We start from the raw sequence: 20,381 nt of genomic DNA on the forward strand, positions 1-20,381 counted from the left end.
TGAAAATGTATTAATTCTATGTTTCATCACAGCGAGGTCCTCACACAGCAAGTCGGCACTGTTTATTTGCCCATCGGCAGCGTCATATCGACGAGAGGGTGCACCTGGACAAGTTTTCATTCTATTGGTAGGTACCCAGGCTTTATAGATTTTAAAAGCTAGTTGCTTCAACTTAATATGAGAATGAAGTATTTGATTTTGAAAATGTATTAATTCTATGTTTCATCACAGCGAGGTCCTCACACAGCAAGACGGCATTTTTTATTTGCCCATCGGCAGCGTCATATCGACGAGAGGGTGCACCTGGACAAGTTTTCATTCTATTGGTAGGTACCCAGGCTTTATAGATTTTAAAAGCTAGTTGCTTCAACTTCATATAAGAATGAAGTATTTGATTTTGAAAATGTATTAATTCTATGTTTCATCACAGCGAGGTCCTCACACAGCAAGACGGCACTGTTTATTTTCCCATCGGCAGCGTCATATCGACGAGAGGGTGCACCTGGACAAGTTTTCATTCTATTGGTAGGTACCCAGGCTTTATAGATTTTAAAAGCTAGTTGCTTCAACTTAATATGAGAATGAAGTATTTGATTTTGAAAATGTATTAATTCTATGTTTCATCACAGCGAGGTCCTCACACAGCAAGACGGCACTGTTTATTTGCCCATCGGCAGCGTCATATCGACGAGAGGGTGCACCTGGACAAGTTTTCATTCTATTGGTAGGTACCCAGGCTTTATAGATTTTAATAGCTAGTTGCTTCAACTTCATATAAGAATGAAGTATTTGATTTTGAAAATGTATTAATTCTATGTTTCATCACAGCGAGGTCCTCACACAGCAAGACGGCACTGTTTATTTGCCCTTCGGCAGCGCCATATCGACGAGAGGGTGCACCTGGACAAGTTTTCATTCTATTGGTAGGTACCCAGGCTTTATAGATTTTAAAAGCTAGTTGCTTCAACTTAATATGAGAATGAAGTATTTGATTTTGAAAATGTATTAATTCTATGCTTCATCACAGCGAGGTCCTCACACAGCAAGACGGCACTGTTTATTTGCCCATCGGCAGCGCCATATCGACGAGAGGGTGCACCTGGACAAGTTTTCATTCTATTGGTAGGTACCCAGGCTTTATAGATTTTAAAAGCTAGTTGCTTCAACTTAATATGAGAATGAAGTATTTGATTTTGAAAATGTATTAATTCTATGCTTCATCACAGCGAGGTCCTCACACAGCAAGACGGCACTGTTTATTTGCCCATCGGCAGCGTCATATCGACGAGAGGGTGCACCTGGACAAGTTTTCATTCTATTGGTAGGTACCCAGGCTTTATAGATTTTAAAAGCTAGTTGCTTCAACTTCATATAAGAATGAAGTATTTGATTTTGAAAATGTATTAATTCTATGTTTCATCACAGCGAGGTCCTCACACAGCAAGACGGCACTGTTTATTTGCCCATCGGCAGCGCCATATCGACGAGAGGGTGCACCTGCAAGTTTTCATTCTATTGGTAGGTACCCAGGCTTTATAGATTTTAAAAGCTAGTTGCTTCAACTTCATATAAGAATGAAGTATTTGATTTTGAAAATGTATTAATTCTATGTTTCATCACAGCGAGGTCCTCACACAGCAAGACGGCACTGTTTATTTGCCCATCGGCAGCGTCATATCGACGAGAGGGTGCACCTGGACAAGTTTTCATTCTATTGGTAGGTACCCAGGCTTTATAGATTTTAAAAGCTAGTTGCTTCAACTTAATATGAGAATGAAGTATTTGATTTTGAAAATGTATTAATTCTATGTTTCATCACAGCGAGGTCCTCACACAGCAAGACGGCATTGTTTATTTGCCCATCGGCAGCGCCATATCGACGAGAGGGTGCACCTGGACAAGTTTTCATTCTATTGGTAGGTACCCAGGCTTTATAGATTTTAAAAGCTAGTTGCTTCAACTTAATATGAGAATGAAGTATTTGATTTTGAAAATGTATTAATTCTATGCTTCATCACAGCGAGGTCCTCACACAGCAAGACGGCACTGTTTATTTGCCCATCGGCAGCGCCATATCGACGAGAGGGTGCACCTGGACAAGTTTTCATTCTATTGGTAGGTACCCAGGCTTTATAGATTTTAAAAGCTAGTTGCTTCAACTTAATATGAGAATGAAGTATTTGATTTTGAAAATGTATTAATTCTATGCTTCATCACAGCGAGGTCCTCACACAGCAAGACGGCACTGTTTATTTGCCCATCGGCAGCGCCATATCGACGAGAGGGTGCACCTGGACAAGTTTTCATTCTATTGGTAGGTACCCAGGCTTTATAGATTTTAAAAGCTAGTTGCTTCAACTTAATATGAGAATGAAGTATTTGATTTTGAAAATGTATTAATTCTATGCTTCATCACAGCGAGGTCCTCACACAGCAAGACGGCACTGTTTATTTGCCCATCGGCAGCGCCATATCGACGAGAGGGTGCACCTGGACAAGTTTTCATTCTATTGGTAGGTACCCAGGCTTTATAGATTTTAAAAGCTAGTTGCTTCAACTTAATATGAGAATGAAGTATTTGATTTTGAAAATGTATTAATTCTATGCTTCATCACAGCGAGGTCCTCACACAGCAAGACGGCACTGTTTATTTGCCCATCGGCAGCGCCATATCGACGAGAGGGTGCACCTGGACAAGTTTTCATTCTATTGGTAGGTACCCAGGCTTTATAGATTTTAAAAGCTAGTTGCTTCAACTTAATATGAGAATGAAGTATTTGATTTTGAAAATGTATTAATTCTATGCTTCATCACAGCGAGGTCCTCACACAGCAAGACGGCACTGTTTATTTGCCCATCGGCAGCGCCATATCGACGAGAGGGTGCACCTGGACAAGTTTTCATTCTATTGGTAGGTACCCAGGCTTTATAGATTTTAAAAGCTAGTTGCTTCAACTTAATATGAGAATGAAGTATTTGATTTTGAAAATGTATTAATTCTATGCTTCATCACAGCGAGGTCCTCACACAGCAAGACGGCACTGTTTATTTGCCCATCGGCAGCGCCATATCGACGAGAGGGTGCACCTGGACAAGTTTTCATTCTATTGGTAGGTACCCAGGCTTTATAGATTTTAAAAGCTAGTTGCTTCAACTTCATATAAGAATGAAGTATTTGATTTTGAAAATGAATTAATTCTATGTCTCATCACAGCGAGGTCCTCACACAGCAAGACGGCATTGTTTATTTGCCCATCGGCAGCGTCATATCGACGAGAGGGTGCACCTGGACAAGTTTTCATTCTATTGGTAGGTACCCAGGCTTTATAGATTTTAAAAGCTAGTTGCTTCAACTTCATATAAGAATGAAGTATTTGATTTTGAAAATGAATTAATTCTATGTCTCATCACAGCGAGGTCCTCACACAGCAAGACGGCATTGTTTATTTGCCTATTGGCAGCGTCATATCGATGAGAGGGTGCACCTGGACAAGTTTTCATTCTATTGGTAGGTACCCAGGCTTTATAGATATTAAAAGCTAGTTACTTCAACTTCATATAAGAATGAAGTATTTGATTTTGAAAATGTATTAATTCTATGTTTCATCACAGCGAGGTCCTCACACAGCAAGACGGCACTGTTTATTTGCCCATCGGCAGCGTCATATCGACGAGAGGGTGCACCTGGACAAGTTTTCATTCTATTGGTAGGTACCCAGGCTTTATAGATTTTAAAAGCTAGTTGCATCAACTTCATATAAGAATGAAGTATTTGATTTTGAAAATGTATTAATTCTATGTTTCATCACAGCGAGTTCCTCACACAGCAAGACGGCACTGTTTATTTGCCCATCGGCAGCGTCATATCGACGAGAGGGTGCATCTGGACAAGTTTTCATTCTAATTGTAGGTACCCAGGCTTTATAGATTTTAATAGCTAGTTGCATCATCTTCAGATAAGAATGAAGTATTTGATTTTGAAAATGTATTAATTCTATGTTTCATTACAGCGAGGTCCTCACACAGCAAGACGGCACTGTTTATTTGCCCATCGGCAGCGTCATATCGACGAGAGGGTGCACCTGGACAAGTTTTCACTTTATTGGTAGGTACCCAGGCTTTATAGATTTTAAAAGCTAGTTGCTTCAACTTCATATAAGAATGAAGTATTTGATTTTGAAAATGTATTAATTCTATGTTTCATCAAAGCGAGGTCCTCACACAGCAAGACGGCACTGTTTATTTTCCCATCGGCAGCGCCATATCGACGAGAGGGTGCACCTGGACAAGTTTTCATTCTATTGGTAGGTACCCAGGCTTTATAGATTTTAAAAGCTAGTTGCTTCAACTTAATATGAGAATGAAGTATTTGATTTTGAAAATGTATTAATTTTATGTTTCATCACAGCGAGGTCCTCACACAGCAAGACGGCACTGTTTATTTGCCCATCGGCAGCGTCATATCGACGAGAGGGTGCACCTGGACAAGTTTTCATTCTATTGGTAGGTACCCAGGCTTTATAGATTTTAAAAGCTAGTTGCTTCAACTTCATATAAGAATGAAGTATTTGATTTTGAAAATGTATTAATTCTATGTTTCATCACAGCGAGGTCCTCACACAGCAAGACGGCATTGTTTATTTGCCCATCGGCAGCGTCATATTGACGAGAGGGTGCACCTGGACAAGTTTTCATTCTATTGGTAGGTACCCAGGCTTTATAGATTTTAAAAACTAGTTGCTTCAACTTCATATAAGAATGAAGTATTTGATTTTGAAAATGTATTAATTCTATGTTTCATCACAGCGAGGTCCTCACACAGCAAGACGGCATTGTTTATTTGCCCATCGGCAGCGTCATATCGACGAGAGGGTGCACCTGCAAGTTTTCATTCTATTGGTAGGTACCCAGGCTTTATAGATTTTAAAAGCTAGTTGCTTCAACTTCATATAAGAATGAAGTATTTGATTTTGAAAATGTATTAATTCTATGTTTCATCACAGCGAGGTCCTCACACAGCAAGACGGCATTGTTTATTTGCCCATCGGCAGCGTCATATCGACGAGAGGGTGCACCTGCAAGTTTTCATTCTATTGGTAGGTACCCAGGCTTTATAGATTTTAAAAGCTAGTTGCTTCAACTTCATATAAGAATGAAGTATTTGATTTTGAAAATGTATTAATTCTATGTTTCATCACAGCGAGGTCCTCACACAGCAAGACGGCATTGTTTATTTGCCCATCGGCAGCGTCATATCGACGAGAGGGTGCACCTGCAAGTTTTCATTCTATTGGTAGGTACCCAGGCTTTATAGATTTTAAAAGCTAGTTGCTTCAACTTCATATAAGAATGAAGTATTTGATTTTGAAAATGTATTAATTCTATGTTTCATCACAGCGAGGTCCTCACACTGCAAGACGGCATTGTTTATTTGCCCATCGGCAGCGTCATATCGACGAGAGGGTGCACCTGGACAAGTTTTCATTCTATTGGTAGGTACCCAGGCTTTATAGATTTTAAAAGCTAGTTGCTTCAACTTCATATAAGAATGAAGTATTTGATTTTGAAAATGTATTAATTCTATGTTTCATCCCAGCGAGGTCCTCACACAGCAAGACGACATTGTTTATTTGCCCATCGGCAGCGTCATATCGACGAGAGGGTGCACCTGGACAAGTTTTCATTCTATTGGTAGGTACCCAGGCTTTATAGATTTTAAAAGCTAGTTGCTTCAACTTCATATAAGAATGAAGTATTTGATTTTGAAAATGTATTAATTCTATGTTTCATCACAGCGAGGTCCTCACACAGCAAGTCGGCACTGTTTATTTGCCCATCGGCAGCGTCATATCGACGAGAGGGTGCACCTGGACAAGTTTTCATTCTATTGGTAGGTACCCAGGCTTTATAGATTTTAAAAGCTAGTTGCTTCAACTTAATATGAGAATGAAGTATTTGATTTTGAAAATGTATTAATTCTATGTTTCATCACAGCGAGGTCCTCACACAGCAAGACGGCATTTTTTATTTGCCCATCGGCAGCGTCATATCGACGAGAGGGTGCACCTGGACAAGTTTTCATTCTATTGGTAGGTACCCAGGCTTTATAGATTTTAAAAGCTAGTTGCTTCAACTTCATATAAGAATGAAGTATTTGATTTTGAAAATGTATTAATTCTATGTTTCATCACAGCGAGGTCCTCACACAGCAAGACGGCACTGTTTATTTTCCCATCGGCAGCGTCATATCGACGAGAGGGTGCACCTGGACAAGTTTTCATTCTATTGGTAGGTACCCAGGCTTTATAGATTTTAAAAGCTAGTTGCTTCAACTTAATATGAGAATGAAGTATTTGATTTTGAAAATGTATTAATTCTATGTTTCATCACAGCGAGGTCCTCACACAGCAAGACGGCACTGTTTATTTGCCCATCGGCAGCGTCATATCGACGAGAGGGTGCACCTGGACAAGTTTTCATTCTATTGGTAGGTACCCAGGCTTTATAGATTTTAATAGCTAGTTGCTTCAACTTCATATAAGAATGAAGTATTTGATTTTGAAAATGTATTAATTCTATGTTTCATCACAGCGAGGTCCTCACACAGCAAGACGGCATTGTTTATTTGCCCATCGGCAGCGTCATATTGACGAGAGGGTGCACCTAGACAAGTTTTCATTCTATTGGTAGGTACCCAGGCTTTATAGATTTTAAAAGCTAGTTGCTTCAACTTCATATAAGAATGAAGTATTTGATTTTGAAAATGTATTAATTCTATGTTTCATCACAGCGAGGTCCTCACACAGCAAGACGGCATTGTTTATTTGCCCATCGGCAGCGTCATATCGACGAGAGGGTGCACCTGCAAGTTTTCATTCTATTGGTAGGTACCCAGGCTTTATAGATTTTAAAAGCTAGTTGCTCCAACTTCATATAAGAATGAAGTATTTGATTTTGAAAATGTATTAATTCTATGTTTCATCACAGCGAGGTCCTCACACAGCAAGACGGCATTGTTTATTTGCCCATCGGCAGCGTCATATCGACGAGAGGGTGCACCTGCAAGTTTTCATTCTATTGGTAGGTACCCAGGCTTTATAGATTTTAAAAGCTAGTTGCTCCAACTTCATATAAGAATGAAGTATTTGATTTTGAAAATGTATTAATTCTATGTTTCATCACAGCGAGGCTCTCACACAGCAAGACGGCATTGTTTATTTGCCCATCGGCAGCGTCATATCGACGAGAGGGTGCACCTGCAAGTTTTCATTCTATTGGTAGGTACCCAGGCTTTATAGATTTTAAAAGCTAGTTGCTTCAACTTCATATAAGAATGAAGTATTTGATTTTGAAAATGTATTAATTCTATGTTTCATCACAGCGAGGTCCTCACACAGCAAGACGGCATTGTTTATTTGCCCATCGGCAGCGTCATATCGACGAGAGGGTGCACCTGTAAGTTTTCATTCTATTGGTAGGTACCCAGGCTTTATAGATTTTAAAAGCTAGTTGCTCCAACTTCATATAAGAATGAAGTATTTGATTTTGAAAATGTATTAATTCTATGTTTCATCACAGCGAGGTCCTCACACAGCAAGACGGCATTGTTTATTTGCCCATCGGCAGCGTCATATCGACGAGAGGGTGCACCTGCAAGTTTTCATTCTATTGGTAGGTACCCAGGCTTTATAGATTTTAAAAGCTAGTTGCTTCAACTTCATATAAGAATGAAGTATTTGATTTTGAAAATGTATTAATTCTATGTTTCATCACAGCGAGGTCCTCACACAGCAAGACGGCACTGTTTATTTGCCCATCGGCAGCGTCATATCGACGAGAGGGTGCACCTGCAAGTTTTCATTCTATTGGTAGGTACCCAGGCTTTATAGATTTTAAAAGCTAGTTGCTCCAACTTCATATAAGAATGAAGTATTTGATTTTGAAAATGTATTAATTCTATGTTTCATCACAGCGAGGTCCTCACACAGCAAGACGGCATTGTTTATTTGCCCATCGGCAGCGTCATATCGACGAGAGGGTGCACCTGCAAGTTTTCATTCTATTGGTAGGTACCCAGGCTTTATAGATTTTAAAAGCTAGTTGCTTCAACTTCATATAAGAATGAAGTATTTGATTTTGAAAATGTATTAATTCTATGTTTCATCACAGCGAGGTCCTCACACAGCAAGACGGCACTGTTTATTTGCCCATCGGCAGCGTCATATCGACGAGAGGGTGCACCTGCAAGTTTTCATTCTATTGGTAGGTACCCAGGCTTTATAGATTTTAAAAGCTAGTTGCTCCAACTTCATATAAGAATGAAGTATTTGATTTTGAAAATGTATTAATTCTATGTTTCATCACAGCGAGGTCCTCACACAGCAAGACGGCATTTTTTATTTGCCCATCGGCAGCGTCATATCGACGAGAGGGTGCACCTGGACAAGTTTTCATTCTATTGGTAGGTACCCAGGCTTTATAGATTTTAAAAGCTAGTTGCTTCAACTTCATATAAGAATGAAGTATTTGATTTTGAAAATGTATTAATTCTATGTTTCATCACAGCGAGGTCCTCACACAGCAAGACGGCATTGTTTATTTGCCCATCGGCAGCGTCATATCGACGAGAGGGTGCACCTGCAAGTTTTCATTCTATTGGTAGGTACCCAGGCTTTATAGATTTTAAAAGCTAGTTGCTCCAACTTCATATAAGAATGAAGTATTTGATTTTGAAAATGTATTAATTCTATGTTTCATCACAGCGAGGTCCTCACACAGCAAGACGGCATTGTTTATTTGCCCATCGGCAGCGTCATATCGACGAGAGGGTGCACCTGCAAGTTTTCATTCTATTGGTAGGTACCCAGGCTTTATAGATTTTAAAAGCTAGTTGCTTCAACTTCATATAAGAATGAAGTATTTGATTTTGAAAATGTATTAATTCTATGTTTCATCACAGCGAGGTCCTCACACAGCAAGACGGCACTGTTTATTTGCCCATCGGCAGCGTCATATCGACGAGAGGGTGCACCTACAAGTTTTCATTCTATTGGTAGGTACCCAGGCTTTATAGATTTTAAAAGCTAGTTGCTCCAACCTCATATAAGAATGAAGTATTTGATTTTGAAAATGTATTAATTCTATGTTTCATCACAGCGAGGTCCTCACACAGCAAGACGGCATTTTTTATTTGCCCATCGGCAGCGTCATATCGACGAGAGGGTGCACCTGGACAAGTTTTCATTCTATTGGTAGGTACCCAGGCTTTATAGATTTTAAAAGCTAGTTGCTTCAACTTCATATAAGAATGAAGTATTTGATTTTGAAAATGTATTAATTCTATGTTTCATCACAGCGAGGTCCTCACACAGCAAGACGGCATTGTTTATTTGCCCATCGGCAGCGTCATATTGACGAGAGGGTGCACCTGGACAAGTTTTCATTCTATTGGTAGGTACCCAGGCTTTATAGATTTTAAAAGCTAGTTGCTTCAACTTCATATAAGAATGAAGTATTTGATTTTGAAAATGTATTAATTCTATGTTTCATCACAGCGAGGTCCTCACACAGCAAGACGGCACTGTTTATTTGCCCATCGGCAGCGTCATATCGACGAGAGGGTGCACCTGCAAGTTTTCATTCTATTGGTAGGTACCCAGGCTTTATAGATTTTAAAAGCTAGTTGCTTCAACTTCATATAAGAATGAAGTATTTGATTTTGAAAATGTATTAATTCTATGTTTCATCACAGCGAGGTCCTCACACAGCAAGACGGCACTGTTTATTTGCCCATCGGCAGCGTCATATCGACGAGAGGGTGCACCTGCAAGTTTTCATTCTATTGGTAGGTACCCAGGCTTTATAGATTTTAAAAGCTAGTTGCTTCAACTTCATATAAGAATGAAGTATTTGATTTTGAAAATGTATTAATTCTATGTTTCATCACAGCGAGGTCCTCACACAGCAAGACGGCATTGTTTATTTGCCCATCGGCAGTGTCATATCGACGAGAGGGTGCACCTGGACAAGTTTTCATTCTATTGGTAGGTACCCAGGCTTTATAGATTTTAAAAGCTAGTTGCTTCAACTTCATATAAGAATGAAGTATTTGATTTTGAAAATGTATTAATTCTATGTTTCATCACAGCGAGGTCCTCACACAGCAAGACGGCACTGTTTATTTGCCCATCGGCAGCGTCATATCGACGAGAGGGTGCACCTGCAAGTTTTCATTCTATTGGTAGGTACCCAGGCTTTATAGATTTTAAAAGCTAGTTGCTTCAACTTCATATAAGAATGAAGTATTTGATTTTGAAAATGTATTAATTCTATGTTTCATCACAGCGAGGTCCTCACACAGCAAGACGGCACTGTTTATTTGCCCATCGGCAGCGTCATATCGACGAGAGGGTGCACCTGGACAAGTTTTCATTCTATTGGTAGGTACCCAGGCTTTATAGATTTTAAAAGCTAGTTGCTTCAACTTCATATAAGAATGAAGTATTTGATTTTGAAAATGTATTAATTCTATGTTTCATCACAGCGAGGCTCTCACACAGCAAGACGGCATTGTTAATTTGCCCATCGGCAGTGTCATATCGACGAGAGGGTGCACCTGGACAAGTTTTCATTCTATTGGTAGGTACCCAGGCTTTATAGATTTTAAAAGCTAGTTGCTTCAACTTCATATAAGAACGTAGTATTTGATTTTGAAAATGTATTAATTCTATGTTTCATCACAGCGAGGTCCTCACACAGCAAGACGGCACTGTTTATTTTCCCATCGGCAGCGTCATATCGACGAGAGGGTGCACCTGGACAAGTTTTCATTCTATTGGTAGGTACCCAGGCTTTATAGATTTTAAAAGCTAGTTGCTTCAACTTCATATAAGAATGAAGTATTTGATTTTGAAAATGTATTAATTCTATGCTTCATCACAGCGAGGTCCTCACACAGCAAGACGGCATTGTTCATTTGCCCATCGGCAGCGCCATATCGACGAGAGGGTGCACCTGGACAAGTTTTCATTCTATTGGTAGGTACCCAGGCTTTATAGATTTTAAAAGCTAGTTGCTTCAACTTCATATAAGAATGAAGTATTTGATTTTGAAAATGTATTAATTCTATGTTTCATCACAGCGAGGTCCTCACACAGCAAGACGGCACTGTGTATTTGCCCATCGGCAGCGCCATATCAACGAGAGGATGCACCTGGACAAGTTTTCATTCTATTGGTAGGTACCCAGGCTTTATAGATTTTAAAAGCTAGTTGCTTCAACTTCATATAAGAATGAAGTATTTGATTTTGAAAATGTATTAATTCTATGTTTCATCACAGCGAGGTCCTCACACAGCAAGACGGCATTGTTTATTTGCCCATCGGAAGCGTCATATCGACGAGACGGTGCACCTGGACAAGTTTACATTCTATTGGTAGGTACCCAGGCTTTATAGATTTTAATAGCTAGTTGCTTCAACTTCATATAAGAATGAAGTATTTGATTTTGAAAATGTATTAATTCTATGTTTCATCACACCGAGGTCCTCACACAGCAAGACGGCATTGTTTATTTGCCCATCGGTTGCGCCATATCGACGAGAGGGTGCACCTGGACAAGTTTTCATTCTATTGGTAGGTACCCAGGCTTTATAGATTTTAAAAGCTAGTTGCTTCAACTTAATATGAGAATGAAGTATTTGATTTTGAAAATGTATTAATTCTATGTTTCATCGCAGCGAGGTCCTCACACAGCAAGACGGCACTGTTTATTTGCCCATCGGCAGCGTCATATCGACGAGAGGGTGCACCTGGACAAGTTTTCATTCTATTGGTAGGTACCCAGGCTTTATAGATTTTAATAGCTAGTTGCTTCAACTTCATATAAGAATGAAGTATTTGATTTTGAAAATGTATTAATTCTATGTTTCATCACAGCGAGGTCCTCACACAGCAAGACGGCATTGTTTATTTGCCCATCGGCAGCGTCATATTGACGAGAGGGTGCACCTGGACAAGTTTTCATTCTATTGGTAGGTACATAGGCTTTATAGATTTTAAAAGCTAGTTGCTTCAACTTCATATAAGAATGAAGTATTTGATTTTGAAAATGTATTAATTCTATGTTTCATCACAGCGAGGTCCTCACACAGCAAGACGGCATTGTTTATTTGCCCATCGACAGCGTCATATCGACGAGAGGGTGCACCTGCAAGTTTTCATTCTATTGGTAGGTACCCAGGCTTTATAGATTTTAAAAGCTAGTTGCTTCAACTTCATATAAGAATGAAGTATTTGATTTTGAAAATGTATTAATTCTATGTTTCATCCCAGCGAGGTCCTCACACAGCAAGACGGCATTGTTTATTTGCCCATCGGCAGCGTCATATCGACGAGAGGGTGCACCTGCAAGTTTTCATTCTATTGGTAGGTACCCAGGCTTTATAGATTTTAAATGCTAGTTGCTTCAACTTCATATAAGAATGAAGTATTTGATTTTGAAAATGATTTATTTCTATGTTTCATCACAGCGAGGTCCTCACACAGCAAGACGGCACTGTTTATTTGCCCATAGGCAGCGTCATATCGACGAGAGGGTGCACCTGGACAAGTTTTCATTCTATTGGTAGGTACCCAGGCTTTATAGATTTTAAAAGCTAGTTGCTTCAACTTCATATAAGAATGAAGTATTTGATTTTGAAAATGTATTAATTCTATGTTTCATCACAGCGAGGTCCTCACACAGCAAGACGGCATTGTTTATTTGCCCATCGGCAGCGTCATATCGACGAGAGGGTGCACCTGCAAGTTTTCATTCTATTGGTAGGTACCCAGGCTTTATAGATTTTAAAAGCTAGTTGCTTCAACTTCATATAAGAATGAAGTATTTGATTTTGAAAATGTATTAATTCTATGTTTCATCACAGCGAGGTCCTCACACAGCAAGACGGCACTGTTTATTTGCCCATCGGCAGCGTCATATCGACGAGAGGGTGCACCTGGACAAGTTTTCATTCTATTGGTAGGTACCCAGGCTTTATAGATTTTAAAAGCTAGTTGCTTCAACTTCATATAAGAATGAAGTATTTGATTTTGAAAATGTATTAATTCTATGTTTCATCACAGCGAGGTCCTCACACAGCAAGACGGCACTGTTTATTTGCCCATCGGCAGCGTCATATCGACGAGAGGGTGCACCTGGACAAGTTTTCATTCTATTGGTAGGTACCCAGGCTTTATAGATTTTAAAAGCTAGTTGCTTCAACTTCATATAAGAACGAAGTATTTGATTTTGAAAATGTATTAATTCTATGTTTCATCACAGCGAGGTCCTCACACAGCAAGACGGCATTGTTTATTTGCCCATCGGCAGCGTCATATCGACGAGAGGGTGCACCTGCAAGTTTTCATTCTATTGGTAGGTACCCAGGATTTATAGATTTTAAAAGCTAGTTGCTTCAACTTCATATAAGAATGAAGTATTTGATTTTGAAAATGTATTAATTCTATGTTTCATCACAGCGAGGTCCTCACACAGCAAGACGGCACTGTTTATTTGCCCATCGGCAGCGTCATATCGACGAGAGGGTGCACCTGGACAAGTTTTCATTCTATTGGTAGGTACCCAGGCTTTATAGATTTTAAAAGCTAGTTGCTTCAACTTCATATAAGAATGAAGTATTTGATTTTGAAAATGTATTAATTCTATGTTTCATCACAGCGAGGTCCTCACACAGCAAGACGGCATTGTTTATTTGCCCATCGGCAGCGTTATATCGACGAGAGGGTGCACCTGGACAAGTTTTCATTCTATTGGTAGGTACCCAGGATTTATAGATTTTAAAAGCTAGTTGCTTCAACTTCATATAAGAATGAAGTATTTGATTTTGAAAATGTATTAATTCTATGTTTCATCACAGCGAGGTCCTCACACAGCAAGACGGCATTGTTTATTTGCCCATCGGAAGCGTCATAGCGACGAGAGGGTGCACCTGGACAAGTTTTCATTCTATTGGTAGGTACCCAGGCTTTATAGATTTTAAAAGCTAGTTGCTTCAACTTCATATAAGAATGAAGTATTTGATTTTGAAAATGTATTAATTCTATGTTTCATCACAGCGAGGTCCTCACACAGCAAGACGGCATTGTTTATATGCCCATCGGCAGCGTCATATCGACGAGAGGGTGCACCTGGACAAGTTTTCATTCTATTGGTAGGTACCCAGGCTTTATAGATTTTAAAAGCTAGTTGCTTCAACTTCATATAAGAATGAAGTATTTGATTTTGAAAATGTATTAATTCTATGTTTCATCACAGCGAGGTCCTCACACAGCAAGACGGCATTGTTTATTTGCCCATCGGAAGCGTCATATCGACGAGAGGGTGCACCTGGACAAGTTTTCATTCTATTGGTAGGTACCCAGGCTTTATAGATTTTAAAAGCTAGTTGCTTCAACTTCATATAAGAATGAAGTATTTGATTTTGAAAATGTATTAATTCTATGTTTCATCACAGCGAGGTCCTCACACAGCAAGACGGCATTGTTTATATGCCCATCGGCAGCGTCATATCGACGAGAGGGTGCACCTGGACAAGTTTTCATTCTATTGGTAGGTACCCAGGCTTTATAGATTTTAAAAGCTAGTTGCTTCAACTTCATATAAGAATGAAGTATTTGATTTTGAAAATGTATTAATTCTATGTTTCATCACAGCGAGGTCCTCACACAGCAAGACGGCACTGTTTATTTGCCCATCGGCAGCGTCATATCGACGAGAGGGTGCACCTGGACAAGTTTTCATTCTATTGGTAGGTACCCAGGCTTTATAGATTTTAAAAGCTAGTTGCTTCAACTTCATATAAGAACGAAGTATTTGATTTTGAAAATGTATTAATTCTATGTTTCATCACAGCGAGGTCCTCACACAGCAAGACGGCATTGTTTATTTGCCCATCGGCAGCGTCATATCGACGAGAGGGTGCACCTGCAAGTTTTCATTCTATTGGTAGGTACCCAGGATTTATAGATTTTAAAAGCTAGTTGCTTCAACTTCATATAAGAATGAAGTATTTGATTTTGAAAATGTATTAATTCTATGTTTCATCACAGCGAGGTCCTCACACAGCAAGACGGCACTGTTTATTTGCCCATCGGCAGCGTCATATCGACGAGAGGGTGCACCTGGACAAGTTTTCATTCTATTGGTAGGTACCCAGGCTTTATAGATTTTAAAAGCTAGTTGCTTCAACTTCATATAAGAATGAAGTATTTGATTTTGAAAATGTATTAATTCTATGTTTCATCACAGCGAGGTCCTCACACAGCAAGACGGCATTGTTTATTTGCCCATCGGCAGCGTTATATCGACGAGAGGGTGCACCTGGACAAGTTTTCATTCTATTGGTAGGTACCCAGGATTTATAGATTTTAAAAGCTAGTTGCTTCAACTTCATATAAGAATGAAGTATTTGATTTTGAAAATGTATTAATTCTATGTTTCATCACAGCGAGGTCCTCACACAGCAAGACGGCATTGTTTATTTGCCCATCGGAAGCGTCATAGCGACGAGAGGGTGCACCTGGACAAGTTTTCATTCTATTGGTAGGTACCCAGGCTTTATAGATTTTAAAAGCTAGTTGCTTCAACTTCATATAAGAATGAAGTATTTGATTTTGAAAATGTATTAATTCTATGTTTCATCACAGCGAGGTCCTCACACAGCAAGACGGCATTGTTTATATGCCCATCGGCAGCGTCATATCGACGAGAGGGTGCACCTGGACAAGTTTTCATTCTATTGGTAGGTACCCAGGCTTTATAGATTTTAAATGCTAGTTGCTTCAACTTCATATAAGAATGAAGTATTTGATTTTGAAAATGTATTAATTCTATGTTTCATCACAGCGAGGTCCTCACACAGCAAGACGGCATTGTTTATTTGCCCATCGGAAGCGTCATATCGACGAGAGGGTGCACCTGGACAAGTTTTCATTCTATTGGTAGGTACCCAGGCTTTATAGATTTTAAAAGCTAGTTGCTTCAACTTCATATAAGAATGAAGTATTTGATTTTGAAAATGTATTAATTCTATGTTTCATCACAGCGAGGTCCTCACACAGCAAGACGGCATTGTTTATATGCCCATCGGCAGCGTCATATCGACGAGAGGGTGCACCTGGACAAGTTTTCATTCTATTGGTAGGTACCCAGGATTTATAGATTTTAAAAGCTAGTTGCTTCAACTTCATATAAGAATGAAGTATTTGATTTTGAAAATGTATTAATTCTATGTTTCATCACAGCGAGGTCCTCACACAGCAAGACGGCACTGTTTATTTGCCCATCGGCAGCGTCATATCGACGAGAGGGTGCACCTGGACAAGTTTTCATTCTATTGGTAGGTACCCAGGCTTTATAGATTTTAAAAGCTAGTTGCTTCAACTTCATATAAGAATGAAGTATTTGATTTTGAAAATGTATTAATTCTATGTTTCATCACAGCGAGGTCCTCACACAGCAAGACGGCATTGTTTATTTGCCCATCGGCAGCGTCATATCGACGAGAGGGTGCACCTGCAAGTTTTCATTCTATTGGTAGGTACCCAGGATTTATAGATTTTAAAAGCTAGTTGCTTCAACTTCATATAAGAATGAAGTATTTGATTTTGAAAATGTATTAATTCTATGTTTCATCACAGCGAGGTCCTCACACAGCAAGACGGCACTGTTTATTTGCCCATCGGCAGCGTCATATTGACGAGAGGGTGCACCTGGACAAGTTTTCATTCTATTGGTAGGTACCCAGGCTTTATAGATTTTAAAAGCTAGTTGCTTCAACTTCATATAAGAATGAAGTATTTGATTTTGAAAATGTATTAATTCTATGTTTCATCACAGCGAGGTCCTCACACAGCAAGACGGCATTGTTTATATGCCCATCGGCAGCGTCATATCGACGAGAGGGTGCACCTGGACAAGTTTTCATTCTATTGGTAGGTACCCAGGCTTTATAGATTTTAAATGCTAGTTGCTTCAACTTCATATAAGAATGAAGTATTTGATTTTGAAAATGTATTAATTCTATGTTTCATCACAGCGAGGTCCTCACACAGCAAGACGGCATTGTTTATTTGCCCATCGGCAGCGTCATATCGACGAGAGGGTGCACCTGGACAAGTTTTCATTCTATTGGTAGGTACCCAGGCTTTATAGATTTTAAAAGCTAGTTGCTTTAACTTCATATAAGAATGAAGTATTTGATTTTGAAAATGTATTAATTCTATGTTTCATCACAGCGAGGTCCTCACACAGCAAGACGGCATTGTTTATTTGCCCATCGGAAGCGTCATATCGACGAGAGGGTGCACCTGGACAAGTTTTCATTCTATTGGTAGGCACCCAGGCTTTATAGATTTTAAAAGCTAGTTGCTTCAACTTCATATAAGAATGAAGTATTTGATTTTGAAAATGTATTAATTCTATGTTTCATCACAGCGAGGTCCTCACACAGCAAGACGGCATTGTTTATATGCCCATCGGCAGCGTCATATCGACGAGAGGGTGCACCTGGACAAGTTTTCATTCTATTGGTAGGTACCCAGGCTTTATAGATTTTAAATGCTAGTTGCTTCAACTTCATATAAGAATGAAGTATTTGATTTTGAAAATGTATTAATTCTATGTTTCATCACAGCGAGGTCCTCACACAGCAAGACGGCATTGTTTATTTGCCCATCGGAAGCGTCATATCGACGAGAGGGTGCACCTGGACAAGTTTTCATTCTATTGGTAGGTACCCAGTCTTTATAGATTTTAAAAGCTAGTTGCTTCAACTTCATATAAGAATGAAGTATTTGATTTTGAAAATGTATTAATTCTATGTTTCATCACAGCGAGGTCCTCACACAGCAAGACGGCATTGTTTATATGCCCATCGGCAGCGTCATATCGACGAGAGGGTGCACCTGGACAAGTTTTCATTCTATTGGTAGGTACCCAGGATTTATAGATTTTAAAAGCTAGTTGCTTCAACTTCATATAAGAATGAAGTATTTGATTTTGAAAATGTATTAATTCTATGTTTCATCACAGCGAGGTCCTCACACAGCAAGACGGCACTGTTTATTTGCCCATCGGCAGCGTCATATCGACGAGAGGGTGCACCTGGACAAGTTTTCATTCTATTGGTAGGTACCCAGGATTTATAGATTTTAAAAGCTAGTTGCTTCAACTTCATATAAGAATGAAGTATTTGATTTTGAAAATGTATTAATTCTATGTTTCATCACAGCGAGGTCCTCACACAGCAAGACGGCATTGTTTATTTGCCCATCGGAAGCGTCATATCGACGAGAGGGTACACCTGGACAAGTTTTCATTCTATTGGTAGGTACCCAGGCTTTATAGATTTTAAAAGCTAGTTGCTTGAACTTCATATAAGAATGAAGTATTTGATTTTGAAAATGTATTAATTCTATGTTTCATCACAGCGAGGTCCTCACACAGCAAGACGGCATTGTTTATATGCCCATCGGCAGCGTCATATCGACGAGAGGGTGCACCTGGACAAGTTTTCATTCTATTGGTAGGTACCCAGGCTTTATAGATTTTAAAAGCTAGTTGCTTCAACTTCATATAAGAATGAAGTATTTGATTTTGAAAATGTATTAATTCTATGTTTCATCACAGCGAGGTCCTCACACAGCAAGACGGCATTGTTTATATGCCCATCGGCAGCGTCATATCGACGAGAGGGTGCACCTGGACAAGTTTTCATTCTATTGGTAGGTACCCAGGATTTATAGATTTTAAAAGCTAGTTGCTTCAACTTCATATAAGAATGAAGTATTTGATTTTGAAAATGTATTAATTCTATGTTTCATCACAGCGAGGTCCTCACATAGCAAGACGGCACTGTTTATTTGCCCATCGGCAGCGTCATATCGACGAGAGGGTGCACCTGGACAAGTTTTCATTCTATTGGTAGGTACCCAGGCTTTATAGATTTTAAAAGCTAGTTGCTTCAACTTCATATAAGAATGAAGTATTTGATTTTGAAAATGTATTAATTCTATGTTTCATCACAGCGAGGTCCTCACACAGCAAGACGGCATTGTTTATTTGCCCATCGGCAGCGTCATATCGACGAGAGGGTGCACCTGCAAGTTTTCATTCTATTGGTAGGTACCCAGGATTTATAGATTTTAAAAGCTAGTTGCTTCAACTTCATATAAGAATGAAGTATTTGATTTTGAAAATGTATTAATTCTATGTTTCATCACAGCGAGGTCCTCACACAGCAAGACGGCACTGTTTATTTGCCCATCGGCAGCGTCATATCGACGAGAGGGTGCACCTGGACAAGTTTTCATTCTATTGGTAGGTACCCAGGCTTTATAGATTTTAAAAACTAGTTGCTTCAACTTCATATAAGAATGAAGTATTTGACTTTGAAAATGTATTAATTCTATGTTTCATCACAGCGAGGTCCTCACACAGCAAGACGGCATTGTTTATTTGCCCATCGGCAGCGCCATATCGACGAGAGGGTGCACCTGGACAAGTTTTCATTCTATTGGTAGGTACCCAGGCTTTATAGATTTTAAATGCTAGTTGCTTCAACTTCATATAAGAATGAAGTATTTGATTTTGAAAATGTATTAATTCTATGTTTCATCACAGCGAGGTCCTCACACAGCAAGACGGCATTGTTTATTTTCCCATCGGCAGCGTCATATCGACGAGAGGGTGCACCTGGACAAGTTTTCATTCTATTGGTAGGTACCCAGGCTTTATAGATTTTAAATGCTAGTTGCTTCAACTTCATATAAGAATGAAGTATTTGATTTTGAAAATGTATTAATTCTATGTTTCATCACAGCGAGGTCCTCACACAGCAAGACGGCATTGTTTATTTGCCCATCGGCAGTGTCATATCGACGAGAGGGTGCACCTGGACAAGTTTTCATTCTATTGGTAGGTACCCAGGCTTTATAGATTTTAAAAGCTAATTGCTTCAACTTCATATAAGAATGAAGTATTTGATTTTGAAAATGTATTAATTCTATGTTTCATCACAGCGAGGTCCTCACACAACAAGGCGGCACTGTTTATTTGCCCATCGGCAGCGTCATATCGACGAGAGGATGCACCTGGACAAGTTTTGATTCTATTGGTAGGTACCCAGGCTTTATAGATTTTAAATGCTAGTTGCTTCAACTTCATATAAGAATGAAGTATTTGATTTTGAAAATGTATTAGTTCTATGTTTCATCACAGCGAGGTCCTCACACAGCAAGACGGCACTGTTTATTTGCCCATCAGCAGCGTCATATCGACGAGAGGGTGCACCTGGACAAGTTTTCATTCTATTGGTAGGT

At 39.3% G+C, this 20,381-nt stretch overlaps 1 protein-coding gene across 1 annotated transcript in view; it reads left to right on the plus strand.

The window, feature by feature from the left end:
• Positions 1 to 12,165: 12,165 nt before the first annotated feature.
• The window catches only part of LOC126293245 (uncharacterized), a 52,814-nt gene continuing 44,598 nt past the window's right edge, over positions 12,166 to 20,381 (plus strand). The window contains exons 1-2 of the mRNA XM_049986363.1: positions 12,166 to 12,228; positions 20,082 to 20,176. The gene's annotated coding sequence lies outside the window, so the exon portion shown is untranslated. The remainder of the gene's footprint in view (positions 12,229 to 20,081; positions 20,177 to 20,381) is intronic.

This window comes from Schistocerca gregaria, chromosome 10, assembly GCF_023897955.1.
Source record: "Schistocerca gregaria isolate iqSchGreg1 chromosome 10, iqSchGreg1.2, whole genome shotgun sequence".
Lineage (NCBI taxonomy): Eukaryota > Metazoa > Arthropoda > Insecta > Orthoptera > Acrididae > Schistocerca > Schistocerca gregaria.